Consider the following 22,890-nt stretch of genomic DNA (forward strand, 5'->3'; position numbering starts at 1 on the left):
AATGAAGCAATGGGAGAAGGTATTCGGTGTCACACTTCTTGAGTTTATTTTACAGTAAGTGGATAAAGCATACAGAGCTCTGGGTCTCGACCTTTCCGTCCCTGACAAACTATACAGTGTGTCAGTTCAGAAAAATACCACACCCTTGTCCCTGACCCAGTCTTTTTATATAGTAAAAAATATCATGCAGTCACTGAGGTGGGATTATCTTCTGATTGGTTGTTAGTCTGACTCCATTCTCTGCCTCCTTCCATTCCCGGATGTTCAACCCCACGTGACCTTGTTTTGCGTGCGAAACGGAGTACCACGTGAACCCATTTTGCCCGCGATACGGAGGACCACGTGACCTCCCTGCACGCCTCCGGCACGTGAAACAGCGCATCACGTGACCTTCTTTTGGAACGGTGCGATGCACCACGTGACCTTATCCTGCACGCGCATGTAACGGAGCGTCCTCAAAGGCCTCCGAATGCCGAGTATACTTACAGTGGCAGCCAGCCATATACTTATAAGTAAGCCATATATTTACACTATCTAAGCCTCTGATCATCTTGTTTGTCTCTATCAAATCCTCTCTTCGCCTTCTTCTTGCCAATGAGAACACGTTCAATTCTCTCAACCTTTCCTCATAAGAGCTTCCCTCCAGAACACACGACATCCTGGTAAATATCCTCTGTGCCTTTTCCAATGCTTCCACATCCTTCCAGAAATATGGGCACCAGAACTGCACACAATATTCCAAATATGGCCACACCAGTGTTTTGTATAGTTGCAGCATGATATTGCAGCTCCAGAACTCAATCCATCTACGAATGAAATCTAACACACTGTATGCTGCCTTAACAGTACTGTACACCTGGGTGGCAACTTTCAGGCATCTATGTATATGGCCTCCAACATCCTTCTGCACATCTACATTACCAAGAATCTTTCCATTGACCCAGTACTCTGCCTTCTTGTTATTCTTCACAAAGTGCATCACATCACATTTAGCTGCATTGAACTCCATTTGCCACATTCAGCCCAATTCTACAGTTTATCCAAGTCCCCCTGCAACCTGTAACATTCTTCCACACGTCCACTACTCCACTGACTTTGCTGTCGTCTGCAAATTTACTAATCCATCCACCTATGCCTGCGTCTAAGACTTTTATAAAAATGACAAATAGCAGTGATCCCAAAACAGATCCTTGTGGAACACCACTAATAACCGCACTGGAGGCTGATTATTTTTCATCATCCACCACTCGCTGCCTTCTTTCAGAAAGCCAGTTTCTAATCCAAACTGCTAAATCACACTCAATTCCATGTCGCTGCATTTTCTCTAACAGCCTACCATGTGGAACCTTATCAAAGACTTTACTGAAGTCCACGTATACCGCGTCAACTGCCCTACCCTCATCTATATGCTTGGTCACCATCTCAGAAAACTCAATGAGATTTGTGAGACACGACCTGCCCTTGACGAAACCATATTGATGATCTGAAATCATATTGTTGTTTGCCAGATGATTACAAATAGTGTCTCTCATAATCCTTTCCAAAACCTTTCCTACGACAGAAGTAAGGGTCACTGGTATATAATTTCCTGGGTCATCTCTACTGCCCTCCTTGATCAAGGGCATAACATTTGCAATCATCCAGTCCTCTGGTACTGAACTTGTAGGCAATGACAGCTCAATATCAAAGCCGAAGTAGTTGCTATCTTCTCCCTAGCTTCCCAGACAATCTACAGATAAATCCCATCTAGCCCAGGGGACTTGTCGACTTTCAATCCTTCCAGAATTGATAGCACCTGTTCGTAACTAACCTCTATCCTTTCTAGTCCAACGTCTTCTACCTCATTATTATCTACACTATTCTAATTTTCCTAAGTGAAAACCAATGAGAAATGTTCGTTTAGCACCTCTCCGATTTCCACAGTGTCCACACTCAACTTCCCACTTCTGTGTTTGATTGGCCCGATTCCTACCCTATCCTTTATTCCTCACATACCTATAGAAAGCTTTCGGGTTCTCCTTTATTCTATTCACTAAAGACTGCTCGTGTCCTCCCTTTGTTCTTCTTAACTCTCTTGAAATCCTTCCTAGCTCATCTGTAAGTCTCCATCGCCACATCTGTACCATTTGCCTCATCAAAACATAATCCTCCTACTTCTTCTTAACAAGAGATGCAATTTCTGTGCTAAATCACGGTTCCCTTACCTTATCACTTCCTCCCTGCCTGACAGGGACATACCTATCAAGGACACGCAATATCTGTTCCTTAAACCAGCTCCACATTTCCATTGTCTGCATCCACAGCATTTCGGTACTCCATCCTATGCATCTTAATTCCTGCTTAATCGCATTATAATTGCCACTGCCCCATCGATAAGTCTTCATCTTGACACATACCTATCCCTTTTCATTGCCAAACTAAACATAACTGAATGATGAGTATAGTGTGATATTGATCAGATGGGCCAATGGGCTGAGGACAGGCAGATAGGATTTAATTTAGATAGATTAGGTTTGGATGTCTGGTTGGCATCGACAGGTTGGATCGAAGAAGTGATTGATGTCAGCGGCAGACCAATGGAAAGGCAGGGGAGGAGCTTGAGGACCTGGCGGGGCAGTTGGTCGTCCGGCCAATCAGTGAATGAGGGCGGGACTAGACTATATCACGTGATCATCCTCGCAGTGAGCGCGGATGTTTGGAATGTGTGTGCGCGGAGAGCTGTCGGTAAGGAAAGAAATAAACAGCAGGAAGCGGGAGGGAAATGGTGTTGGTATGGTCTGAGAGGTTTTACAATCATTTGGTACACATCGGAAAATACCAATTTGAAACGTACAGTTCCGTTTTTGCAGCAAACGGGAATATGCCTCGTTGAGTAATCGGCCCGAGTGAGCGCCGCCATCTTTATTCGGGGCAATGATTCACTGGACACGTGCGCGGCCGCCAGCTTTGTAGGGGGCAAAGTTCAGAGGGATGTATGTACAGCCTTCCCTGGTAAAAAGAGTCAGAGGGCAGGATTTACACAGAGCACATTCAAACCCAGAGAAATTGACTTTTTTCTGGATTTGTTTCGTCATTGATTTAAATGATTTGGATGTGAATAGAGGCCGTATAGTTAGTAAGTTTGCAGGTGACACCAAAATTGGAGGTATTGTGGACAATGAAGGAGGTTATCTCCGACTACAGTGGGATATTGATCAGATGGGCCAATGGGCTGAGAAGTGGCAAAAAGGATTTAATTTAGGTTGATTAGGTTAGGATATCTGGTTGGCATAGGTTGGACCGAAAAAAGTCTATTTCTGTGCTCGACATCTTTGACTGTGGGATCATAAAAGTGAACTCTGCTCTGGTTCACCTCTGGGTTCTCTGATGTCCACTTGTTCAGTATCTAGCTTCCTCAGTCTCTCATGTTTGTATTTTTGCTCTGTATAGTATTTTACTATTACTTTCACAGCTGTTTTGTAAATGAATTGAAAAATGTAGAGCTGGAAAAACACAGCAGGCCAGGCAGCATCCGAGGAGCAGGCGTATCAACGTTTTGGGCATAAGCCCTTCTTCAGGAATGTAAATGAATTGTCCACTGCTGCCCGGCTCCTGACCATATGCTGTTCCATTATCAGGTTATTTTTTCCACAATATCTTTGACAGTCAAGAATTCTTTTTTCCAATAAGCGAGTGCATTTTCCTTCAATTTAACAGTCAAATTCTGCACCATTTTCATTCCCTGTAATTCATATTGCACTCCCTGAAACATCAACTGTGTATTTCTCCTTCCACAGAAACCGGTGATCAATGCCAAAGCCTTGTTGCCTGTGGAGAGGGTGATGTTTGACTGCCTTGTACTGCTGCAGTTTGTATGGTGAAGGTGCTCCCACAACGTGGTTGGGTAAGAGTCATTACAGATTATTCACTCAGCGATATTGAAGAGTAGAAGATATCTGTACAAATCATCATGGTTTTAATTTCACAAAAATATTATTGAGAAGTTTTGACATAAGGCTACAGCTGGAGAATATTGTGTCCAGTGACCAAAACGATTGCCAAATAAGCAGTTTTTCAAGAATGCCTTAAAGGAAGAAAGTAGATCTTAGAGAGTCAGAGTGGGGATTCCACACCATGTTCCCTTGGAATCTGTAGAAACAGTCACACAGGTGAACTCAAAAATAAACACATCATTGAGAGTCTGAACTAAAATGAGTTATTGAGATATGAAAGGGTGTGTGGTGCAGGGAGATAGGAGTGATTACAGCCAGGAATTAATTCAAAGGTGCGAAAGTAAATTGTTGTTGCTTGCAAATGGGAGTCTTTTGATTGATCAGCAATGATCAGTTTTGGTACAAGTGAGCACATCGGCAGTAGAGTTTTCAATATTCTGGAGATTATAGGGAGGGTGAATGTGGGATGCTGGCCAGGAGTGGGTTTAGATAATGAAATCTAGATTAACAAAAGGAATGAATGAGAGTTTCAGCAAATGAGCCGAGACTGTGGTGAGGTCAGGTGATATCACTGAAGTTGAAAGAGTGGTCTTGGAGGGGGTCTGGCCTCAGCCTCACCTCATTCAGCTGTTTATCAGTTTGTGAATCAAGTCTGTAACGAGCTCAGGAACTGAGTGGCCCTGGCAGAACCCAAACTGGGCATCGCTGAGCAGGTTATTGCTGAGCAGTTGCTTGACAGCAGTGTTGATGACACCTTCCATCACTTCACTGCTGAGCGAGTGTGGGCTGATGGAGGGGAATTGGCTGAGTTGGATCTGCCCTGTGTTTTTGTGTTGGAACATGCCTGAGCAATGTTCCACAAAGTCAGTAGGTGCCAATGTTGGAGCAGTACTTGCCTTGGTGGGCAGCAATTTCTGGAGCACAGCCAACAGTATTATTGCCAGAATATTGGCAGGGCCCATACCTTTACACTGCTTATCCATTTCTTGATCTGATTGGAAATGAGTTTTCAACCAAGTCGATTCATATCTGTGATGTCAGGGACCAATGGAGAAGGCTCATCCACTTGGCACTGCTGGCTGAAAATCGCTGCTAATGCTGTCCTCTTATCTGTTGCATGAATGTGTGAGACCCCTCCATCTGTAAGGGTGGGGATATCTGTGATGCTTCCTCCAGTGAGTTGTTTAATTGTCCATCACTATTCTTGACTTGGTGTGGCAGAACTGCAGAACTCCGATCTCATCTGTTGGTTATGGGATCACTTAGTTCTATTTGGTGTTGCTTGTGCTGTTTGGCATGCAGGTTTGGTCGCTGCACCAGGTTGGCACCTCATTTTTAGGTATGACTGGTACTGTTCCTGGCATGCCCTCCTGCATTCACCATTGAACCAGGGTTGATTCCCCTGGCTTGATGTTAATGGTTGAGTGGTGGATATCAGGCCATGAGATTTCAGATTGGGCTGGAGTACAGTTCTGCTGTTGTTGGCCCACAGTGAGGCAGAAGTTGCAGGGTCAAGCGGGCTGATTTTGTGGTTGTATTTGCTAGTGCATTGGTAGATGTAATGTGGTCCATCCAGTTTCATTCCTTTGTTGAGACTGTGTAGTGATTAATACAATGTGTGACTTGATGGGCCACTGTCGGGTTTCTTTCCCTCAAGGACATTGTCAATGGTAGAAAAACATCCCCAATGGTTCCATGGCAAACAGTAGATTCTTCATTCCAGTTATCCTTTTCTTGACTTCAGAGCCAACCTCTACCGATTTTGGGATTCAAACCTGAACTTCAGTTGTATATTTTAATATTCTTGATAAATGATAAATACGACAGGTTTGTTCACTTATTTTTAGAATCACTATCACAGGTTTTGTTTATTGTTTTGGACATAAAAACACTGTCCATTATCCTGTCTCCTCCATCCTCCCCTCCAACAACAAGAGTGAGGAGCACATGGAGTTTCTCTGTCAATAACATTGAGATAATCCGATCAGCTGCCTCTGCTTCTTCCCTCCCTCTCCACTCGCCCACCAAGCCAAACTGCCTCACAAGGGTGCTCCTCATTTTAGTCCTAAACTTGCATTTCCTCGAGTCCTTTGTCAAGCCTTATTCGAGGTCATCTTGACCATTTACCCTAGTGTAGCTAAATCATGGACATTCCAAATCTCTGTCTAATCCTCCTGCTTGTGACCACCCTCCCCCCGCCCACCCCCCTTCGCAATTCACTGATATTGTTCCATGATCTGTCTGTCTGTCTTTTTTGGTTAGGTCCTTCTCTCCCATTCTGCTAAATCCTAATATTTGGCGTCACCATCATTGGAAAATCCTGCTCCGTCTCCACTCTCCCTTTCCTTTCTGAATTCCTTGTATTTGGTGTCCCTCCAGGATCTATCCTTGGTCCGTCCTGTTTCTGACCTACATACTGCCAGGAGGTAACATTGCCCAAAAGCACTGTTGAGTTTCACATGTACACTGACAATGTCCAGCTGTCCCTCCCCATCATCCCTCTCCATTACTCCACTATTACTCCGTTATCAAACTGCTTACCACGCTTCGATTAGCTGCAATTCACTCCAATGATACACTGTCATTGTTAAACCCATTGCCTTCAGTTGCTATTCCAAATTCATTTCCCTTACTGCTTTGTCCCTCCCTTTCACTGGGAAGTGTCTGAGGCAGAACTACATTCTTCACAATATTGCTCTCATATCTGACCCCAAGGTGACCTTCTGATCAGACATCTATGCAATCACAAACACCAGGAATTCCAATCTCTAAAACATTGCTTGTCTCCTTCTCACCCCAGCTCCATTGCTACTGAAACCCTAACCTGTGTCGGTGTTGCCTTGAACTTGACAAATCTGAAACAGAACCCTTGATTCCGCAACTGACCCAGAATCTGGTTCAAGACTCACCCGATATGGGACACATCCTCTCCATATTTACCCTGTCAAACCTTGACAGAATCCTGTATGTTTCAAAGAGATCACCTCTCATTCTTCCAAAGTCCAGTGAGTATATTCCCAACTTATTCAGCCTTTGCTTACAGGATAATCCCTTCAAAACAGGGATCATCCCAATGGATCTTCTCTGAAATGCCTCCAATAAACTGCTCTATTTCATGAACTAAAGTGACCAAATCTGTTCACGTTACTCCAGATGTGGTCTCACTTGCCATTTGTTTAGTTGCCCTAAGGTATATACTCCAAACTCTTACATTGCAAACTCTTTGAAATAAGGGACAGCATTCCATTCCCCTTCCTGATTCCATGTTGTAACTGTGTGCTCGCTTTCTGTGTTTCCTGCTCATTTTCCCCCAGTCCCCTTGTGGTGCAGCTTTCTACAGTTTATCCCAAGTTATACTCTATTTGCCAACTAGTTGCCCAGGTTTCCTGTGAATTTCTCTCTGTAAACTGTTTATAACCTTTTGGAACTTTCCTGTTATGCCTTTTCTAGGAGATTCCCCCCTCATAATTCGAAACATGTACTAAGAGCACTGGGCAGTGGGAAGCATGCACAGTTGCTATCTTTCAGGGATACTCTGTTTCATGACTGGGAGGAGGTTGTTGCCCATTGGTCAGAATGGAGACAACTTGCCCATCAAGGTGCATGAGCCTTTCACACCCCATGTCTTATTGAGGAGGCACAGCGGCAGCACGGAAGGAAAGAAAAGGAAGCAAATCCTGCTCTCCACATCTCACTGAATCTTGGGACATTCTGTCTCATGTTCATTCACATGAAGTCCCAAGGTGGAAACTCATAGAAACTCACATAGATTTGTCCTTGAAGTTCCTGCTAATCTCCACCAGGGGTAATGTGTACAGTCCTCCTGGGCCAGGAGGAGGGGATTGTATGAGTTTCAAACTTGAACTGACAGTGACGGATGTTATAAACTTGTATTACAGGCAGATATTCAGATGGAAATCTCAGTCATTGTAACGCCAAACTCTGACAGAATTACTCAATACATCAGGACCTGGATATTCATATTGTGTGAGAGTATTGTGTTCCAGATCAATACCATTTGCTGAATAAAAGTTCTCCTTTGAATCAAACCATCCTCTCAATAGATCTTCCCAAATCTTCAACATGTGTCCTGTAACCCTTGTATAATGAGCTGATGGGTGTAAGGTTTATTATTACAACGTGTAACTTTTGTAAACCGCTTTGTCACAGCTCCCCAAATTTCCTTTGCTACAAGGAGAACACCTCAGTTTCCCCAAAGCCCTGATTCCCCAATGTCTGTTTGCTCTCTATAAGGTACACATCAGGATTGTGTTGGAACATTCTTCACTTGCCTGCATCAGTGCACCCCCTCCCCACCACCCAACAATATTAAGGAAAGTGAACATCCTCCAAGGGAAAGTACTGTACCCGAGCGGTTTCCCATCCACCGCCTTCAGCATTCCCTCTCCCGAACCTCGAGGCACAGTGGCATCACTGTGTAAAAGATCAAGTCAGCATTGTCCTACCTGACCATAGGACTGCTCTCTCATTAGAGAGAGATGTCTGGTAGTGGTTAACCTGAATATTACCACAGCACATGCAAGGGGAGAGGTTGAAAAGGAGAGTCCATTAATTACGGATGGTTATTCTTGATGTGTATTAGCAACACAGATGTCACGTGAACAATTAATGTTAAAAAAGCCCCACAAATTCTGCAACTAAAATCCCCCATTCCTTGAACCATCCTGGTTAATCTCCTGTGCCCTGTCTCAGGGACCCTGCCATCCTTCACAATGTGTGGGCGATCTGTGGTTCGCACAGACCCAGCTGCTCTGAACTGTGTGGGTGATAGCATAGAGCAACAGTTGCACTAAACCTCACTGTCTGGAAGAGAGTGAGAGACCGAAATCCTGAAGGCATTTAAAATCTATTTAGGAACATACTTGCAAGCCCAAGGCTGACAGGTCGATGGGCTCTGTGCTGGAAAATGGGATTAAAATAGTTAGCTGGGAGATTTCTTTACAGCATAAACCCAATGGACCACAAAACCGTTTTCGGTCATGTAGACCACAGACACGTAGTATAGGAATATGACAAGCCACAATAGAAACCAGGTCAGAGAAGGTGATATTTAGAATAGATGATACGTGATTGATTAATGTCTATTGGAGGAAATGTGACAGAGGTTAAGCAGGACATTGTGGAGCTCTGGGTGCAGGAATCTGAAATAAAAATGGGTTATCCTGAAAGCTGGAATTAAAGAAAGGCACATCACAGAGATTTGAGAGGGTGGACAAGATTAAAGATAGAAAGTGTGTTGAGACTGGAGGAGATTAGAGATTGGAGGATGTTGCAGAGATTTTAAGATGTCTTTGATACAGAGATAGTGATAGTTCTGAGGCTAGAGATGAATTATAGAGAAACGGATGAGTTGTTAGTTTTCCCGACACTACCTCTTTACTGATAATGATTGTTTCTCTGTCATCATCTGCCACATCCTCCATAGGCCTGCGACAATGAGAGTACACAGATAGTATGTTCCCGTTAAGGCCAAGGCTGGGAGGCATCGAGAATGCTGCATGACCTGAGAAATTGAGGCTCTGGTCAAGAAAATGAAGGAAGGATATGTCAGGTACAGACCCCACTGTGTTTGTGTGAATCCATAGAGGATGATAAGAGAAGTAGGAGTATACTCGCAGAAAACCAGGAGGCAAAAAAGGGGACATGACATAGCTTTGGGAAATAGGTTTAAGGAGAATCCAAAGAGATTCTACAAATACACTAAAGACAAAAGAATAACTAGGCAGAGAATAGCGACCCTCAAAGATCAACAAGACTGTCTATGGAACAGCAGGAGGTGGGAGAGATTCTTAGTATTTGATGTCAGATTTTACTGAAAGGGGATATGAAAGTTCGAGAAGTTGGAGAAATAAATAGTGATAACTTGGCAAGTGTACATATTACAGAGGAGGTGGTACTGGATGTCTTAAAATGCATAAAGATGGATAAATCCCCGAATCTGATCAGGTGTATCCCAGAACTTTGTGGGTAAATAGGGAAGCTTTTGCCGGGCCCCTCGCTGCGATATTTGTATCATCGATCGCCACAGGTGAGGTGCTGGGAGATGGGTGCCATTATTTGAGAAAGGTGGTAAGGAAAAGCCAGGGAACTTTCGACTGGTGAGCCTGAAGTCAGTGGCAGAGAAGTTATTGGAAGGGATTCTCAGGGACAGGATTTACGTGTCATTGGAAAAGCAAGAAAATATTAGGGAGAGTCAGCATAGCTTTGTGCATTGAAATCAGTACCTTGGACTTGAGAAAGACACAAGGTTTCACATAACACACTGGTTAGCAGGTTCAGTACCATAGAATTCTGGCGGAACTAGCTGTTTGAATACGGAATTGGCTGGAAGGTCAGTCATAGATGGACAGCACAGAAACAGACCCGTCGGTCCAACCAGTACATGCTGATCAGATATCCCAATGTAATCTAGTCCCACCTGTCAGCACCCGGCCCGTATCCTTCCTATTCATATACACATGAAGATGCCTTTTAAATGTTGCAATCGTAATGGACTCTACCACTTCCTCTGGCTGCTCATTCCATACACGTACCACCCGTCTGTGTGAAAACGTTGTCTCTCAAGTCTCTTTAAAGTCTTGCCCTCGTACTATAAACCTATGTCTTCTAGTGCTGGGATCCCCCACGCCAGGGAAAAGACTTTGTCTATTTATCCTATCCATGCTCCTCTTGTTTTTATATACATCGATAAGATCACCTCTCAGCCTCCGACTCTGCAGGGAAAACAGCCCCAGTCAATTCAACCTCTATTCAACCCCCAGCCTAGCTCAAATCCTCCAACCCTGGCAACATTCTTGTAAATCTTTTCTGAACCCTTTCAAGTTTCACAACATCCTTCCAATAGGAGGGAGACCAGATTTGTACGCAACATTCAAAAAGTGGCCTAACCAATGTCCTGTACAGCTGCAACATGATCTCATAACTCCTGTACTCAATACTTAGTCCGATAAAGGCAAGCATACCAAATGGCGCCTTCACTATCCTATCTACCTGCACTCCAAGGCCTCTTTGTTCAGTAACACTCCTCAGGACCTTACCATTAAGTGTATAATTCCTACTAAAATTTGTTTTCCCAAAATGCCACACCTCAGCCATTCACCCATCTGATCAAGATCCCATTATACTCTGAGGTAATCTTTTTCACTGTCCACTACACCTCCAGTTTTGGTGCCATCTCACTAACTATACCTCCGATGTTCACATCTAACTCATTGATATAAATGAAGAAAGGTAGTGGATCCAGCAGTGATCCTTGTAACACTCCACTAGTCACAGGCCTCCAGTCTGAAAAGCGACCCTCCATCACCACCCTCTGTCTTCTGCCTTTGAGCCAGTTCTGTATCCAGATGGTTAGTTCTCCCTGTATGCCATGAGCTCTAACCTTGCTGAGCAGTCAGTGTCATAGTGGAGGATGCTTTTTGGACTGGAAGCCTGTGATGAGAAATATGCTGTCAGGTTGGGTACTGGGTACACTGCTTTTTGCCATTTATATAAATGATTTCTATGTGAATATAGGAGCTATGGTTAGTAGGTTTACAATAGACACCAAAATTGGAGGTGCAGTGGACAGCAAAGTTACCTGAAAGTACAATGAGACTCTGATCAAATGGGCTGAGGAGTGGCAAATGAAGTTTAATTCAGATATATGTGAGGATCAGCATTTTGGAAAAGCAAATCAGGGCAGGACTTCTACACTTAATGGGAAGGTCCTGGGGAGTATTGCTGAACAAAGAGATCTTGGAGTGCAGGTTCATAATTCCTTGAAAGTGGAATCATAGATAGGCAGGGTAGTGCAGAAAGTGTTTGGTGTACTTGCCTTTATTGGTCTGTGCATTGAGTACAGGAGTTGTGACATCAGTGTGCAGCTGTACAGGACATTCATTCAGCCACTTCTGGAATTCTGCTTTCAGTCCTGGTCTCCCTGCTATCGGAATGATATTGTGAAACTTGAAAGGATTCAGAAATAATGCAAAGATGTTGCCAGGGTTGAGGGATTGAGCTATAGGGAGAGGCTGAATAGACTGAGGCTGTTTTCACTGGAGAATCGGATGCTGAGAGGTGACCATAGTGGTTGATAAAATCATGAGGGACATGGATAGGGTAAACAGCCAGGGTCTTATTCCTGTTTAGGTGAGTCCAAAACCAGAGAGTATAGGCATGAGGGAAAAGATTGAAAAGGGATATTAGGGGCAAAGTTTCAAGCTGAATGTAGTATGTGTATGGAATGAGCTGCCAGAGAAAGTGTGGAGGCCGGTACAGTTACAACATTTAAAAGGCATCTCACTGGATATGTGATTGGGAAAGTTTTAGAAGGCTATGGGCCAAGGGCTGACATATGGGATGAGATTAATTTAGGATATCTGGTTGGCATGGACAAGTTGAACTGAAGGGTCTGTTTCGGTGCTGTACATCTCTATGGCACTAATAAATTAAAATTAATATAGGTTTCTCTTTTATGGAGAGTTAGCAGAAGGCCAGACAATTCTCCTTGGAACTGAGAAGGTTAAGCAGTGATTTCGACCAGGAGTTGATTTGTTTCTAGGGTATAGAGTGAGAATTTTTTAATGTCACAATTTTTAGTAACTATTTTCAGGTAACTGGCAAATAATGCAAAGAAAAATGTGAAGATTATTTTGCTCACTAAGTTCTGAGCATCTGCAACAGTTTGACCAAGAGCTGGATGCAGATTCAGTAGTTATTGTCAAAACAAATTTGAAATTTAACAATTTTAAGGAAGGATTTGGAGCGCTATGTCCAAATGGGAGGTGAGTTGGGATAGACTGGCACCATCTCCAGAGGGAGAGAGTACAGTCCCAATGGGCTGAATAGCCTCCAGCCCCTGTGCTCTGTGATACTGACCCATTCACTGTGAATGATGAAGCTCATCCCAGGGCAGAGCCGTAGAGATGTACAGCATGAAAATAAACCCTTTGGTTAAACTGGTCCATGCTGACCAGATATCCCAACCTAATCTAGACCCATTTGCCAACACTTGGTACATATCACTCTACACCCTTCCTGTTCATGTACCCATCCAGATGCCAAATGGTTTAATTGTACCAACATCCTCCACTTCCTGACAGAAGACTCCATACATGCACCAACCTCAGTGGGGGAAAAAAACTGCCCCTCAGATCCATTTTAAATTCTTCCCCTCTCACCTTAAACCTATGCCCCCTCATTCTGGACTCCCCGACCCCAGGGAAATGACCTTGTCTATTTATCCTACCCATTGCCCCTCATGGTTTTATAAACCTCTATGAGGTCACCCCTCAGCCTCTGATGCACCTGGGAGGATCCCAACACTCATGTCACAATGGGGCCTGGCTGATTGACACAGCTTCAAACCAATAGGAGAGTTGGCGTGATCCTCCAGCCAATGGGAGTGAATGAGGGGTGGGTCCAGCAGGCCAACACATGACCATCATCTTTGCAGACGCAGTGTCACTGTGAGGGGGGACTGAATGTGAAGGAGTGGGAGAGACAGCAGATACTGGGAGAGAGATGGAGTTAGTGTGGACCGGGAAGGTTGATAAACACTGTTTCAGTCTGCTGGACCTGAATTAGATACTCCGGGTAAATTAGAACCAAAAGAACTTCGGATGCTGTAAATCACACACAACAACCAGAAGGTACTGGAAAAGCTCAACAGATCTGGCAGCATCTGTGAAAAGAAATCAGTTCACATTTTCAATCCAGTGACGCTTCCTCAGGAACTGATGTTACTAAGAAAAAAAGTCTGTTTTTATGCAGAAGGTAGGGGTTAAGGAGTAAATGATAGGTGGGGATAGAGTCCAAAGAGAGAGATAGGAGCAGTTGGACAAAGGAGTGAATAACGATCTGACGGGGGGAGGATGAATAGCTGTTTATGGGGACTGTTAGTGGCTAACCATAGGTAATGTGTACTGGCAGGCTACGTAATAACAAGGCCTGGTATGTGGGGTAGGGGGCAAAGACACTAGGACGTGGGAGAGTTCAGGACCTAAACTTATTGAATTTGATGTTGAAGCCAGAGGGTTGCAGGGTCCCCGAGTGGGAGATGAAGTGTTGTTCTTCCAGCTTGTGTTAAAGTGTGGCGCTGGAAAAGCACAGCAGGTCAGGCAGCATCCAAGGAGCAGGAGAATTGACGTATTGGGAATGTCAGCACTTCATCAGAAATGTGGGTGGTGGAATACGGCTGAGAGATAAATTGGGAGGGGTGTTTGGGGTTGGGGGAAGCGAGCTAGGGAGGCAATAGGTGGTTGTGGATGGAGGGTCGTGGTGAGAGGGTGGAATAAATAATTGGGAAGGAAGATGGGCAGGTGGGACTGTTCAAGAGACCAGTGCCGAGTTGGAGGGTTGAATCTGAGATAAGTTGGGGGTGGGAGATGAGGAAACCTTGATGCCGTGTGGTTGAAAGTTCCCAAGATGGAAGATGAGGAGTTCTTCCTCCAGGTGTCGGGTGGCTCGGATTTGGGATGGAGGGCTTGCATGTCCTTTGCAGCGTGGTGACGGAGGGGGTGAGGGGTAGCCGAAGTGGTCGGCCACAGGGAGGTGGGGTTGGTTGGTGCATGTGTCCCAGAAATGTTCCCTGAAATATTCCACAATTTGGCGTCCTGAGAGCAAGGGACACAATAGGTGAGGTGTTTGGGTGGGCAGGGAAATCTCTGCTGGATGTGGGAGGATCAAGTGGTGCCTTGGATGGAGGTGAGGGGAAGGTGTGGGCACAGGTTCTCCACCTCTTGCAGTGACAAGCGAAGGTGCCTGGAGTGGAGGGTGGGTTGGTGGGGACTGTGGATCTAACGTGGAAGTCACAGAAGGTATGGTCTCTGTGGAATGCTGAAAGGGGAGGGGAGGGAAATATATCTCAGGGGGTTGGATCTGATGGTGGAAAGAGCAGAGGATGACGCGTTGTTTATGGGTGGAAGGTGAGGATGGTGGGATTCCATCTTTGTTGCATTTGGAGGGGTGGGGTTCAAGGGCAGTGGTGTGGGAAGTGGAGGAGATACACTGGAGGGCATTGTTGACCACATGTGTGGGGAGATTGCAGTCCTTGAAATAGGAAGCCATTTGGGTATGTTCTGAAGTGTTCTTCCAGCTTGCATCAAGCTTCACTGGAACACTGCAGTAAGCATGAGACAGAGATGTTGGACAGGGAACAGTCTTGTGTGTTAAAGAGCAGGCAACTGGAAGCTCAGGGTCTTTTTTGCAGGCACAATGTAGCTACCATTTCCACCACCGCCACTGAAATGCTAGAAGGTTCCTGTCTCCTCCATTAACAACTTTCCACCTTCCCACTCCTTTATCTTTCCAAATGTTCCTGTGTCTCTTTGGGCTCTGTCCCCACCTATTATTTACTCTTTAACCCCTGTCTCCTGTAGTCCAAAGATCTGTAGGTTCGGTGAATTGGCCCAGCTAAGGTTCCCGAAGGGTTCAGGGATGTGCATTAGTTCGGGGGAAATGGAGAGTAATAGAGTAGGAGAATGGGTCTGGGTGGGATAAACTTCGGAGGGTGGGTGTGGAATTGTTGGGCCAAAGGGCCTGTTTCCTGAAGGGATTCTAATTTTCCCAGCTGTCATCGGTTCGGAGGAAGGGTCACTGGACCCGCGGTAACCCATGGTGTGTGTAGGAGGCGGAAAGGAGAAAGGGGAGAGTGGCAGCAGAAACCGGATGGAATGTATCAGTGTAGACTGGGAGGGTTTAGTTACACTCTGGGCAGGTCGTTAGTCTGAATTAGAAACTCTTGGTCCCACATTTGCAGCAAAGGGCCTCAGGCAGTGAGAGGCCCTGGGTTTTAGCCACCATCTTTATTTGGGGCAAGGTACAGCAAGGAACATGAACGTGTCCTCTTCCTGGGTGGGGGAGGGGTGATTTAAAGAGGAGCATTTACACATTAAACACGTACGAAGAGAAGTGTTTGTCTTCACTATTCATCTTGCACTGACTGTGAGCTTTGTTTTGTGAATTCATTTTATAGGATATTAATTGAGAATAATTGAGACTGGGATCTCAATAAACAAGTTTCTACAATCAGCAGAGTCCTCAGGATCTGAATATCATTGGGATTTCACTGTGGAACGAGAAAGGTTTGTCTGTTCTGTTTGTGGGAAAATATCTTCAATATTTTTGTCAAGCCAAAAGCAGAAAGATGTTCGAGTTCATGGTTGGATCACCCTTGGGCTGTGTGTTCAATTCTTGGCCCCCTAGCTGTGGAAGGAGGTATTGGCCTGAGAGAGAGCACAGATTTATCCAAATTACACCTCGTCTTTTTGCAGGAACTGTCAGATTTAGACTCAATCCACCACTTTATAATGTTAATCTGTAATCTGTACCTGTGGAGTATTTAAGTGTTTAAAGTATGACATATCAGCTTAAGTAAAGATTTTTTTTTGTTATTATAATGGACATGTTTGAAGTGAAGGAAGGTTACTCACTCATTTAAATTCTCTTAATGGGAGTAACTAGATGAATGTAGAGAGACGTTGTGACAGGAGCCCTCAGACCCGTGGTGTGCTCCTCTTGCACAATGTGGGAAATAAGGGCCGCTTCCAGTGTCCCTGACGGCTATTTGTGCAGCAAGGGTTCCCATCTGCAGCTACTGGGAAACTGCTTTTCAAAGCTGGAGCTTGGAGTGGACTCACTGTGGAGCATCTTCAATACTGAGAATGTTATGGACAGCACGTTTAGTGAGTTAGTCACACTGCAGGTGAGGGTTACACAGGCAGAAAGGGAATGGGTGAACATCAGATCAAGTAAAAGGCTCAGGAAGTGAGTACAGGAGTCCCCTGTTGTTATCCCCTTCTCATACAGATACTGTATACCACTTGGGATTCTGTAAGGGCGGGAATGGGTGGGGTGGCTTCTCGGGAAATCAGCAACAGCCAGGTTCATGACACCACAGAGAGCTCTGCTCAGAACAAGAGGACTGAGAGTGGCAGGGCTATAGTGACAGGGGATTCAATATTCAGGGGTACAGCCAGGCACTTCTGTGCCCACAGACATGAATCGAGGATGGTATGTATTCTCCCTGGGGCCAAGATCCATGATATCATGGAGTGGCTGCAGGACATTCTGGAGCTGGAGGGTAAACAGGCCGTGGTGGTGCAACACACAGATACCAACAACATCGCTAAACAGAGGGATGACGGCCTGAAAGCTGGACATAGGGAGAGCAGAGATACATTAAAATGTAGCTCCTGAAATGTAATAATGTCAGACTTACTCCCAGTGCCATGTGCTAATGAGAGCAGGAATGAGAAGGTAGATCAGCTGGATGTGTGGCTGGGGAAATGGTGTACCAGAGAAGGGTTTTGATTCTTCAGGCACTGGGACTGTTTCTGGATGGGACCTGTACCAGCCTGACCGTTTACCCCTGGGCAGAGCTGAGACAAATCTGGTGGGGGCTTTTGCCAGTTCTATTGGTGAGTTTGTAACTAGTCTGGCAGGGGTTGGGAACTAAAGTGTAGGCTTAGATGGGTCAGATTCAGGACAGGGAATAGGAGGTAGAATATTAGTGATGTAGTTAGCGGCTCAGAAAGCCAAAGGAAAGGAGGATTAAACGAAGATTGAGTCCCTGTTCAGCCATCAGTCCTGACATCCCAGAAATGTGAGTCAACAAAATATGGAGCTGTTTACATGTCTATTACTCTGTGTGTTTCTCGAAAAACTCAATGAGGTTTGTGAGACACGACCTGCCCTTGACGAAACCATATTGACGATCTGAAATCATATTGTTGTTTGCCAGATGATTACAAATAGTGTCTCTTATAATCCTTTCCAAAACCTATCCTACAACAGAAGTAAGGCTCACTGGTATATAATTACCTGGGTCATCTCTACTGCCCTTCTTGATCAAGGGCATAACATTTGCAATCATCCAGTCCTCTGGTACTGAACCTGTAGGCAATGACAACTCAATATCAAAGCTGAAGTCTTTGCTAACTTCTCCCTAGCTTCCCAGACAATCTACGGATAAATCCCATCTAGCCCAGGGGACTTGTCTACTTTCAATCCTTCTGGAATTGATAACATCTGTTCGTAACTACCTCGATCCTTTCTAGTCTAACATCTTCTACCTCATTATTTTCTACAATATTCTAATTTTCCTGAGTGAAAACCAATGAGAAATGTTTGTTTAGCACCTCTCCGATTTCCACAGTGTCCACACTCAACTTCCCACTTCTGTCTTTGATTGGCCCTATTCCTACCCTATAGTTTATTCCTCACATACCTATAGAAAGCTTTAGGGTTCTCCTTTATTCTATTTGCTAAAGACTGCTCATGTCCTCTCTTTGCTCTTCTTAACTCTCTTTAAATCCTCCCGAGCTGATCTGTAAGTCTCCATCACCTCATCTGTACCATTTGTCTCATCAACACATAAGCCTCCAATTTCTTTTTAACAAGAGATGCAATTTCTGTGGTAAACCACGGTTCCCTTACCTTATCACTTCCTCCCTGCCTGACAGGGACATACCTATCAAGGACACACAACATCTGTTCCTTAAACCAGCTCCACATTTCCATTGTCTGCATCCACTGCATTTCGCTACCCCATCCTATGCATCCGAATTCTTGCAGAATCGCATTATAATTGCCACTGCCCCATTGATAAGTCTTCACCTGTGGCATGTACCTATCCATTTTCATTGCTAAACTAAACATAACTGAATTATGATCACTCTCTCCAAAGTGCTCACCTACACCTAAATCAAACACCGAGTCTGGTTCATGACCAAGCACCAGATCCAATGTGGCCTCCCCTCTTGTCAGCACTTTGACATACTGTGTCAGGAAACCCTCCTGTACACATTGGACAAAAACTAATCCATCCAATGTACTAGAGTTATAGCATTTCCAGTCAATGTTGGGGAAATTAAAGTCTTCCATAACCACCACCATGTTACTTTCACTCCTACCCAGAGTAATTTTTCTAATCCTCTCTTCCCCCTCCCTGGAACTCTGTGGCAGCCTATAAAAAATCCAAGCAGTGTGACCTCCCCTCTCCTGTTTCTAACCTCAGCCCACACTACTTCAGTAGACAAGTCCTCATCAAATGTTCTCTCAGCCACCGTTATACTATCCCTGACTAACATGACATCCATGGACCCATTGCGGTGCTTCAAATTCCATGAGGCAGCCATACTGTCTATGACAGACAGACTCAGTCTGGAACCTCCTCTGTCCTTAAGACCTTATGCACTGCCTACACTCCTCCACTTCCCCTTTGCACATTCCCTTTCCAACCCACCCCATCCCACCCCACCTGCATCACTCGACAATTGGAGCTGTCAAGGGCAGAAGTCTGTGGAATACCCTCCCTAACCTTCTCTATCCTCCTTTTAAGATGTATTTTAAAATCATTCTCCTTAATCAATGTTTTGATCATCCATGAAACACCTTAGGAGATTTGCCATTGTGAAAGATTCCATATAAAGCAAGTAGTTGTTGTTATTGCTGTACATTAGGGGAAACAGAAATGATGCTTTCAAAATTCTAACAAGAAAGTCACTGATAGGCGCAGTGTGTAGGCCAAATAATAACATCACATTGGGATGGACAATAAACAAAGAAATAACTGATGCCTGTAAAAATGGCATGTCTATTACCATGGGTGATTTTAATCTACATGTAGATTGGTCGAACCAGCTCAGTCAGGGTAGCCTTGAGGAGTTCATTAAGTGTATACATGATAGTTTTTTTGAACAGTATGAAATGTAACCGACAAGGAGCAAGCTATCCAAGATCTGGCCCCTGTGCAATGAGACAGGAATAATTAATGACCTCAGAATTAGGAATCCTCTTGGAAGAAGTGATCACTGTATAGTTGAAGTTAGAATACATATGGAGAGGTGTGAAGATAAATTACCTGCCCTCGATCTCTTCATAGCCAACTGCCGCTGCGACATTAACCGCCTCAACTTCTCCACCCCTCTCACCCACTCCAACCTCTCACCTCGGGACGTGCAGCCTTCCACTCCATCCGTTCCAACCCCAACCTCACTATCAAACTGGCAGACAAGGGAGTAGTAGTTTGGCGCACCGACCTTTAGACCGCTGAGGCTAAACGCCAGCTTGTGGACACCTCCTCCTACTGCCCTCTTGAACATGACCCCACCTCCCACCACCAAACCATCATCTCCCAGACCATCCATAACCTCATCACCTCAGGGGATCTCCCATCCACTGCCTCCAACCCCATAGTCCCTCAACCCCACACTGCCAGTTTCTACCTCCTGCTCAAAATCCACAAACATGACTGCCCCGGCCGACTCATTGTCTCAGACTGATTCTACCCCACCGAACTCATCTCTGCATACCTCGACACGGTCCTGTCCCCCTTAGTCCAAGAACTCCCCACCTATGTTCGGGACACCACCCACGCCCTCTACCTCCTCCATGATTTTCGTTTCCCCGGCCCCCAACGCCTTATCTTCACCAGTTCCTATACACCTCCATTCCCCGTCACGAAGAACTCAAAGCCCTCCGCTTCTTCCTTTCCCACTGTACCAACCAGTATCCTTCCACTGACACCCTCCTTTGACTGACTGAACTGGTCCTCACCCTGAACAACTTCTCTTTCCAATCTTCCCATTTCCTCCAAACCAAAGGAGTAGCCATGAGCACCCGCATGGCCCCAGCTATGCCTGCTTCTTCGTAGGATATGTGGAACATCTTCCGCAACTACACTGGCACTACTCTCCACCTTTTCCTCCGCTACATCAATGACTGTATCGGCGCTGCCTCATGCTCCCACGAGGAGGTTGAACAGTTCATCCACTTTACCAGCACCTTCCACCCCGACCTCAAATTCACCTGGACTGTCTCAGACTCCTCCCTCCCCTTCCTAGATCTTTCCATTTCTATCTCGGGCGACCGAATCAACACGGACATTTACTATAAACCGACCGACTCCCACAGCTACCTAGACTACACCTCCTCCCACCCTGACCCCTGTAAAAAACGCCATCCCATATTCCAAATTCCTTCGTCTCCACCGCATCTGCTCCCAGGAGGACCAGTTCCAATACCGTACATCCCAGATGGCCTCCTTCTTCAAAGACCGCAATTTCCCCCCAGATGTGGTCGACGATGCCCTACACCGCATCTCCTCCACTTCCTGCTCCTCCACCCTTGAGCCCCGCCCCTCCAACCACCACCAGGACAGAACCCCACTGGTCCTCACCTAACACCCCACCAACCTCCATATACAGCGTATCAACCGTCATCATTTCAGCCACCTCCAAATGGACCCCACGCCCAGGGATATATTTCCCTCCCCTCCCCTATCAGCGTTCCGAAAAGACCACTCCCTCCATGACTCCCTCGTCAGGTCCACACCCCCCACCAACCCAACCTCCACTCCCAGCACCTTCCCCTGCAACCGCAAGAAATGCAAAACCTGCGCCCACACCTTCCCCCCCCCCCCCCCCCCCACCCCTTACTTCCCTCCAAGGCCCCAAGGGATACTTACATATCCACCACAAATTCACCTGCACCTCCACACACATCATTTACTGCATCCGTTGCACCCGATGTGGCCTCCTCTATATTGGGGAGACAGGCCGCCTACTTGCGGAACGTTTCAGAAAACACCTCTGGGACACCTGGACCAACCAACACAACCACTGTGGCTCAACACTTCAACTCTCCCTCCCACTCCAAGCACATGCAGGTCCTTGGACTCCTCCATTGTCAGACCATAGCAACACGACGGTTGGAGGAAGAGCACCCCATCTTCCGCCTAGGAACCCTCCAACCACAAGGGATGAATTCCGATTTCTCCAGTTTCCTCATTTCTCCTCCCCCCACCTTCTCTCAGTCAAATCCCTCGAACTCAGCTCCGCCTTCCTAGCCTGCAAACTTTTTCCTGACCTCTCCGCCCCCACCCCCACTCCGGCCTATCACCCTCACTTTGACCTCCTTCCACCTATCGCATTTCCAACGCCCCTTCCCCAAATCCCTCCTCCCTACCTTTTATCTTAGCCTGCTGGACACACTTTCCTCATTCCTGAAGAAGGGCTTATGCCCAAAACGTCGATTCTCCTGTTCCTTGGATGCTGCCTGACCTGCTGCGCTTTTCCAGCAACACATTTTCAGCTCTGAGCTCCAGCATCTGCAGTCCTCACTTTCTTCTCCAGTGCGAAGATAAAATCTAATACCTTGGTCCAGTGCTTGAACATGGGGAACTAAAATAGAATGAGGGAGAACCTGGATAAAGTAGACTGGAAACAAACATTTTATGGTGGAACAGTTGATGAGCAGTGAAAGATTTTCAAAGACATTTTAGGAAGTGTTCAGCAAAGGCATATTCCAGTGAAAAGGAAGGACTGTAAGAAAAGGCGGTGGACAATAGATAGGGAATTCTACTCCAGTTAGTTTATTCTCTGTAGTTGGAAAGATGTTTGGGTCTATTATTAAGGAAGAAATAGCAGGGAATCTCGATACAAATTGTCCCATTGGGCAAACAGAGCATGGATTCATGAAGAGCAGGTCATGCTTGCCAAATCGTTTGGAATTCTATGAAGACATTTCGAACAAGGTGGACAACGGGGACCCAGTGGATGCGGTGTACCTGGATTTCCAAAAGGCCTTCAACAAGCTGCCATGCAAGTGGCTATTGCATTATATAAGGGTGCATGGGATAGAGTATTAGCATGGATAGAAGATTGGTTGACTAACAGGAAGCAAAGAATGGGGATAAATAAGCCTTATTCTGGCTAGCAATCAGTAACTAGTAGCGTGCCTCTAGGATCAGTGTTGGGACTGCAATTATTTAGAAATGATACAGATGATTTGGAGTTGGGGACCACATGTAGGGTGTCAAAGTTTGCATATTAGACTAAGATGAGTAGCAGGACAGAGTAGCAGGACAAAGTGTGCGGAGGACTGGGAAACTTTGCAGGGGAACATAGATACATTGAGTGAGTGGGCAATGGTTTGGCAAGTGGAATATTATGTT

At 45.5% G+C, this 22,890-nt stretch overlaps 1 long non-coding RNA gene across 1 annotated transcript in view; it reads left to right on the plus strand.

Moving 5' to 3' along the window:
• The first annotated feature begins 2,668 nt into the window (after window positions 1-2,668).
• Window positions 2,669-22,890, plus strand: part of LOC140483503 (uncharacterized) — a 41,805-nt gene continuing 21,583 nt past the window's right edge. Inside the window, exons 1-2 of the long non-coding RNA XR_011961996.1 lie at window positions 2,669-2,724; window positions 3,777-3,883. This is a non-coding gene — a long non-coding RNA (uncharacterized lncRNA). The remainder of the gene's footprint in view (window positions 2,725-3,776; window positions 3,884-22,890) is intronic.

Source organism: Chiloscyllium punctatum, chromosome 12 (genome assembly GCF_047496795.1).
Source record: "Chiloscyllium punctatum isolate Juve2018m chromosome 12, sChiPun1.3, whole genome shotgun sequence".
Taxonomy (NCBI): Eukaryota; Metazoa; Chordata; class Chondrichthyes; order Orectolobiformes; family Hemiscylliidae; genus Chiloscyllium; species Chiloscyllium punctatum.